This window comes from Kryptolebias marmoratus, linkage group LG22, assembly GCF_001649575.2.
Source record: "Kryptolebias marmoratus isolate JLee-2015 linkage group LG22, ASM164957v2, whole genome shotgun sequence".
Taxonomy (NCBI): domain Eukaryota; kingdom Metazoa; phylum Chordata; class Actinopteri; order Cyprinodontiformes; family Rivulidae; genus Kryptolebias; species Kryptolebias marmoratus.
The window spans coordinates 25966028-25973279 of record NC_051451.1 but is presented as its reverse complement, the minus strand read 5'-3'; the positions used below and the strand labels follow the sequence as shown (position 1 = coordinate 25973279).

At 50.0% G+C, this 7252-nt stretch overlaps 1 long non-coding RNA gene across 1 annotated transcript in view; it reads left to right on the top strand.

The window, feature by feature from the left end:
* LOC112450776 overlaps nucleotides 1-7252 on the top strand; it is a 9816-nt gene that overhangs the window by 926 nt on the left and 1638 nt on the right. The gene's annotated exons all lie outside the window — the stretch shown is intronic.

Below are 7252 nucleotides of genomic sequence, written 5' to 3'. Positions count from 1 at the left end.
GGAAGCAGGGGGGCGGGGGTGGCGGAGGACATAACGCTGCTGTGGAGCTCAGGGGCCCCCACAAGAATGCCCCCCCCCCCACCTCCTCCCCCTGTTTCCACTCCCTGCAGAGGTGACCTGCAGACTGTAACCACCAACAATTAAAAACGACTGCTGGGGGCTCGTCACCGTCTCCACGGTTACCACACACCAGCGTCTCTCGCTCCCTGACCGAAACCTGAGCCTCAAACAAGCACCCGGTGTTTTATAGACATTTTATATATAAAACTAGGAGAACCCGCTTCCAATCCGTGAGGAAATTCCAGAATCCGGATCACCGCCAACATCGAACGCCGTTTTCCTGGCGCCATGTTTGACGTTTCCTGAAAACTTCCTGAAAAAAATCAGTTCAGAACTTTCTGAGGAATCTTGGACACGAACAGACAAAACAGAACATCATGAAAAAGAAAATAAATCCAGATTTGGAGTAAAAATGTTGGCGGTTTATCGTGCCTTTAGCTCATTTTAGCTGCAGTTTAGCTTATTGTAGCTTTAGCCTGTTTTAGTGTGAGAGGAAACCAAAGTGCCTGTAGAAAAACAAACAAACACGCAGGGCGATCATGTAAACACAGCTCAGAAAGACCTGTTAATGTTAGCTTTTAGCTAGCCTTTAGCTGCTTTTAGTTGGTTGTTTTTGCTACTGTTACTTTAAGCTAGCATTTTGCTGCTAACTCTACCTTTTAAGGTAGCATTTTTTTTCTTTGTTTTTTGCTAACATTTAGCTGATTTAGGTAGCATTTTGTTACTTTTAGCTAGTGTGGTTGTACATTTAGCCTTCTAGCTACCATTTTATTTGCTATTGCTACCTTTTAGCTCATATTTTGTTACTTTTAGCTAGTGTTGTGGTACGTTTAGCCTTTTAGTCAGTATTTGACTGGTTTACGATCATTTTTGCTTTGTTTAGCATCTTGCTATTTTTGTTTTTTTGCTACTTCTACCTTTTAGCTACCATTTGGTTAGTTCAGGTAGCATTTTGCCACGTTTCGCTAGTATTTTTTTATTTTTTTGCTGTTTAGCTAATATTCTGTTTTTTTTTATATAGCTTTAACAGCTTCAGCTTCTTCGGTGAGCATCTTCTGAATCTTTGGGCGTCTCAGCTGAAGTTCTCCGTTTTGCTAGTTTTAGCTAGCGTTCCACTAGATTTAGCTTTCAGCTCAGTTTTTTTTGTTTTCTAGCTAGTTTTAGCTCGAATTTTGCGACTTTATTTAGCATTTCGCTACTAACGCCCTGCCGCTTTTAGCCAACATTTTGTGCTAAGTTAGCATTTTGCTGCTTTTAGCTTTCAGCTCAGCTTCAGCTTGTTTCGTTCGGAGCTCAGTTTTCACCCCAGGACCGGATTTATGACCCGAGCTCGTCGTTCTTGTTGTTGGACGGCGCTCCGTAGATAAACCGCTGCAGCTCCACGCCGACAGGAAGCGACCCGGCGGATCGCGGCGTTGGCTTTTCTCTGCAACATGGCGGAAAGCTCCACCCCCCCGCGGCTCCTCTCTCCCGGAGGGATGGCTTGTTGACATCCATCAGGAGGTTTCCCAGCACCGAGCCTGGAAAAAACCAGGAAGAGGAGGGAGGCGGGGGTAATGATGCAATTCCCTCAGAGATGACATTAAAATGTCAAAGTGCCGCAGCTGACATCTTCCATTTAGCGCTCGTTTTCCTACAACACGCTCTTCCTGTCTTCCCCGGGAACCGGCGCCCCGGTGCCTTCGGGCTCTGCTCAGGTGGACGGGAATCAAAGCTCGTCTTCGCCTGCAGCTACGAATGCCCTCCGCCGGGAAGCGGCGTTTCGAGCAGGCTACGCGTGTCACGTTACATTTGCCCTTCCCTCCTTCGGGCCTCGGCTGACGCTGATTCATGTTGTCTGCGCAGGAAAGGCGCACGCTGCCCCGAGCACGCCGCCCTGCCTTTTCCTCGCTCTGACCTGCGCTCTGCCGAGTCACGGCTGAACGTCTCCATCGGCCCGGAGGCGATGGCGTCCACCCCCACGTGTCTGCAGAGTCACTCAAAGATGGCTGACCTTTGCCAAGTCAAAAGTGGCTTAACTGAAGCGACGAGGCGGGGTTTCTGCGGCCGCCGCTGAGAGTCACTCTCAACAGGCAACCCGAGCGTTGACCGCTAAGATCGGCGCAGGGTTGCCAGATAGGAAGTGCCGAAAGGTGCGATCAGACCTCCTGATTGGCGTTTACGTGAATAATGACGAGGTTTTTTTTTTCAAAAACTGTCGTACATTTGGGCATTTTAAGAACTATTTATCGTAGAGATCGGCGGCGTCCAGTCCTGGTCCTGGTGGGCCGCCATCTTGCAAGTTTTAGATGTTTCTCTGCTCTTCAGAGGGTCTCCAGGTTCTGCTGAAGCCCGTTAATCACTCAGGCGGCAGGAAGCAGCTAAAACCTGCAGGACGGCGACCAGCAGGGACGCCGCTGGTAAAGACCCACAGACTGTAACAGTGTGTTGGCGGTGGGGGCCATCTTGGATTAAAACTCTGCCGTCAAAGGCGGCAGGTGGCGTGCATTCCTTCAAGGAAGGCGAGACCTTCGATGTGAAATTGTACGAGGCTTCGCTCGTCGTGGACGGCAGTAATGGCTGCTCGGAGGCAGAGAGAGCAGACGTGAACTGGAAGCAGAGGAGGAGGAGGAGCTGCGCTTCTCACTCAATAATGAATCAATTGATCCCCCTGCAGATGATGGATCTGGTTGCCATGGCGACAGATGCGGCGCGGAGGAGGCGCGCTCCTTTTCCCCCGGAGCCGTGCGGTCGATGCGGATAAATCGTCCGATTGGGCGATGGCATCGAGCAGGTGTGGAAAAACACCGCAGGTGCGCGGGATCGAAGCGCCCGCCGCTCCAGCTTTGATCCCGCCCCTTTGACGGGCGCCACCCCCCCTCCCCCCCGGCTCCGAGCCGAGCCGAGCACGCACGTGGGGGCTCTTCTTCTCTCCTCCTCGTCCTCGCTGCGTGCGCGCGTTCCGTTTCCGTGGCAACGCGGCTGATGCCGGGTCCAGCTGGGACCGGGTTGCCAAGTAACAGCTGAGTTATGAGGAGGAGGAGGAGGAGGAGGAGGAGGACTTCTACAAAGACGGCAGCCAGCAACAAAGACTGGAGAGAAAATATCTGAAAATAAAAAATAAACGTATTCAGGTTCGAGCTCCGGATGGAGAAAAAACTAAAATCGGTTTTCGTCTTGGGCGCGTCTCAAAGCGGTTTCAGGTCTCCGGCGCCAGGAATGTCAGCGGCGTGCTTCGAGTCGAACGGAAACAAAGACGCCATTTTCATGGTGAAAACCCCCCCCAAAAAACGATGAATAATTTGAATTTAAATAATCTGTAATCTGTTGGAGATTACAGTTACAGTTACTTCGAAGGTCCAGCTCCTGACCCAGCAGGTTGTAGAACCTCCTCCAGCAGCAGGAACTCCTGTTTGTCTCTCTGATGGTTGTGGAGGAGTTGTGGCCCACTCTTCTCTCCAGCGTTGCTTCAGCTCAGCTCTCTGAGGTTCTGGTTCTGGTTCTGGTCCGTTCTATTGTAGGACAGATGGCCTCACATCTGACTCCAGCCCAAACCATCAGCCCTCCACCGCCGTGCTGACAGCTGCAGTGCATTCTGGGTAACCATCTGTCCTCTGGTCTGGTTCTGGTCCAGAAGTCTTGTGGTTCATTCAGATGAACCCAAGTCGAGCTGCCATGTTGTTTTTAGAGAAAAGACCATGACCTTTGACCTTCAACTTACTAACTGAGGCCTGTAGGGTCTGAGATGGAGCTCATTTCTCTGAGCACTGCACGGTCTGACCTTCGGGGTGAATTTGCTGTCATTCCATGGAAGATTGGCAGCCATCTTTAATGTTTCCTCCGAACCATGGCGCTGTGCGTTATCTGTTCATTAAATACCGACACGATGTCTGTTTTTGTTCACTTGAGGTCAAATTTGAATATTTCCAGAACCGGATCATTTTTAAAAAACGCTGACTCAGCGTTCAGTCGATGGTTCCGCCCACCTCTGACCACTTTAATCGTTCTCATATCAAAACGTTCGGCTCAGTCAGCTCAGTCAAGTTTCTGGTCCCGTTTGGGACCGGATGTCAACTCTGGGATGAACCTTTCAGACTCGTAGGAACCGCAGCCTTCCCAACAATGAACTTCCAGCTGAACGGCGAGCGCTACGGGGGGAAAAAGCTGCAAAAATAAAACGGTTCAAAGTTTGCAGGACGATGGCAAACCGTGAAATCGAACTATGAACTGAACCACGTCAAAACGGGGCACGCAGTTCTGAAATGCGGGTACGCGCTCAGTGTAAACAAAGCTGAATCCGCCCCGGAAGCCACGCGGCAGCTTGAGTCACGTGACTGTTAAATCGTCTGTTAAAAAAACAAACAAATATGGCGGAATCAGGTGAGATATCGAGGGTTTGAAAAGGTTGTTGAATTCATCAAAACTGTCGGACTTCTCCGCCCCAAACGGAACCTCTTCTTCCGTTTTATTAATTTAAAGACACGGATTTCATTTTTATTTCTTCCACCGGTCTCTGCTGTTCCCCCGGCTGCAGAGGTGGATCTGTGCAGCTCAGGATTTCCAGGCGGAGAAGCGCCAACATGGCCGTGCGCTTTATATAACCCAGCTCGCCCGGAGTGATTGTGCAACGCGGTGCAGTTGTCTGGGCTGATGTAAACAGAGCCTTCCAGCCTCTGGAGGCTTCGCCATGTGCCTTGATGCAGCAGTTATGGGCACATGCCCTACTTTCATAAATCAGAGCTGGAAAAAAAAAAAGGAAACGGCGTGATGGAAAGAGGAGGAGGGGGATGCCGAGTGAGCAGATGAGGGGGGGAGGAAGGCTGAACAAGGCTCATATTGATGTTCCAAACACAGCTGCAAGCGTCAGCTGACTGGCTGGGCTGAAAGCGGGCCGGGCTCTGCCTCCTGCCTTTATCAGCTTACACTGCGACCTTTCTCTTCCCCCCGCCCCCCTCCCCTCAGAACCGACCCTTCACCACATACTGTCCACGCAGCTCCAGATGAGTTCAGGGCCCGTCTGTCCTCGCTGACATCTGACTTCTGCTCCGAGCGGAAGGGGGGTGGGGGTGGGGAGGGTCGGGTTTGTATTTGATCGCCTCCAGAAACGCTGGCTCTTTTCGGCTCATCAGCACTTTCGTTTGTCTCACACGGCTCGGCTTTCAGGCCTCGCCCCGTGCTCTTACACAACCCCACCATGAAGTCAGCGTTCCTCCTCACGTCCACAGCCGGCGGCGGCGACAGCGGCGGACGAAGGGGCCTCGGTTACTTTGCAAACACTCGACTTGTTCAGCCCTCCTGAAACTGAAGCCGTAAGGAGTTTAACCTGCAGCTTGAAGGAGTTCACTCCGGTAGTTTTCCATAACAAACAAACACTTTTATCTGTGTACAGATTCATCGAAACGTCTCCTAACCAAAGTCTTCAGTTCCTGAATCGCCAACAAAGCTTATTTTTACAATTTGTGTTACAGTTTCTGCAAAAAAAAAGGTCAATATTTAACATTAAAGTCGGTTCTGATCACTGCTGACAGAACAGTGTGACAAACTTACTGATGACCAGAATAAACCACATGATAGGAACTATTTTAGGAGGAAAAAACCCAAAACGATGAGGTTTAATGTTGGTCGCCGCGGTCGTGTTCAGGTAAACGGAGGCGCCGGTCGTTCCCGATAATGTCGCTGAAAACTAATAAATAAAAAGAAAACAGAAAAACAACGAAGTGAGTTCCTGTCTCGCCTCTTTAAAGACATCCAGGACGAGTGGAGAGACTGGTAAAAAGAAGACCATTTTGAAGCACTAGGCTAGCGTTAGCTTAGAGCCTTGTTGTCAGCTGCTGCTCGTTAAGCAGCTCGTTAAGCCAGGGATTGAGCTCAGATCCGTATATTCCCAGTGTTGCTCTCTTTGAATCACCACCACACAGTTTTGTTTTCTTCTGCTGTTTCTATTGGTGGTCAGCAAACATCGTTTGGGTCCAGGTGCGGTTTCTATGGGAAGAAAACTACGTTAATGATAATAATTACAAATACAAACATGGAGAGGAGAGCAAATAAGGACGGCAGAGTTAATGTGTCCTCCAGCAGTCTAAGCCTATAGCAGCACAGCTAAGGGATGGTTCAGGAAACCCAAACCAGCCCGAACTATAGGATTTATTACAAAGGAAAGTCTTAAAAGTAGACAGGGAGTCAGCCTCACGGACAGAAACTGGAAGTAGGAGCCTGAGAACTGAAAGCTCCGCCTCCTGTTCTACTTTTAGAAACTCTAGGAACCACAAGTAAACCTGCAGTCTAAGAGCAAAGTGCTCTGTTAGGAAAAAATGGAACAAGAAGATCTTTAATATAAGATGGAGCTTGGTTATCGAGAGCTTTGCATGTTAGAAGTAAGATTTAAAATTTTAGAAACTCTAGGAACAACGAGTAAACCTGCAGCCTGACAGGGAAATAATCCTTTATGAAAACATGGAACAAGAAGATCTTTAATATAAAATAGAGTTTGGTAGTTGAGAGCTTTGGATGTTAGAAGGTTTAAAATGTTAGAAACTCTAGGAACGACGAGTAAACCTGCGGCCTGAGAGAGAAGTGCACTGTTGCCTCCACACGGCTGACTTTGCCGCTGCGCTACGACCCGACTGCTCAGCTGAGAGGTGAACAGGACGCTGCTGTGAAACATTTCTGAGTACTTTTATGAGTACAAGTACACCGTACTCGTGGTACCGATACCAGTACCACCCATAGGTGAACAAACGAATGCCGGTTAGCATAATTTAAGGACACGTTTCCTTCGATCTGAGATATTTTTACCGGCTCTTCGTGACTTGGCGTCGGGTTCCTTGAGGCCGGCGGCTCGGGCTCGAACGCTCTTGGCGAGGCGTTATGCGAGCTGGTTGATGGGGGAAGTTTGAAGCAGCAGCTGCTGTCAGGAGTCGCTCCCTGTCAATCACGGCTCCTCGGGCCTGTTTCTCAGAATCACGCCTCCTCTGTCCTCACGGCGCACCTCCCCTCGATGACGCTCCCCGAGTGTTGCTGGATAGTGTTTCTATGGGAGCTGTCCGCCCACGCACCCCTCCTCCTGACTGTTTGCAGGAAAACATCCTTCTCTGGAGATGTCGCTCGCGGCGGCTCATGCACTCATAAATCCCGAGCTCTTTTCTGGGAAATGAAGGGCTTGAACGATGCGTACATATACACACACACCGGGGAGGGGAGGGGAGGGGAGGGG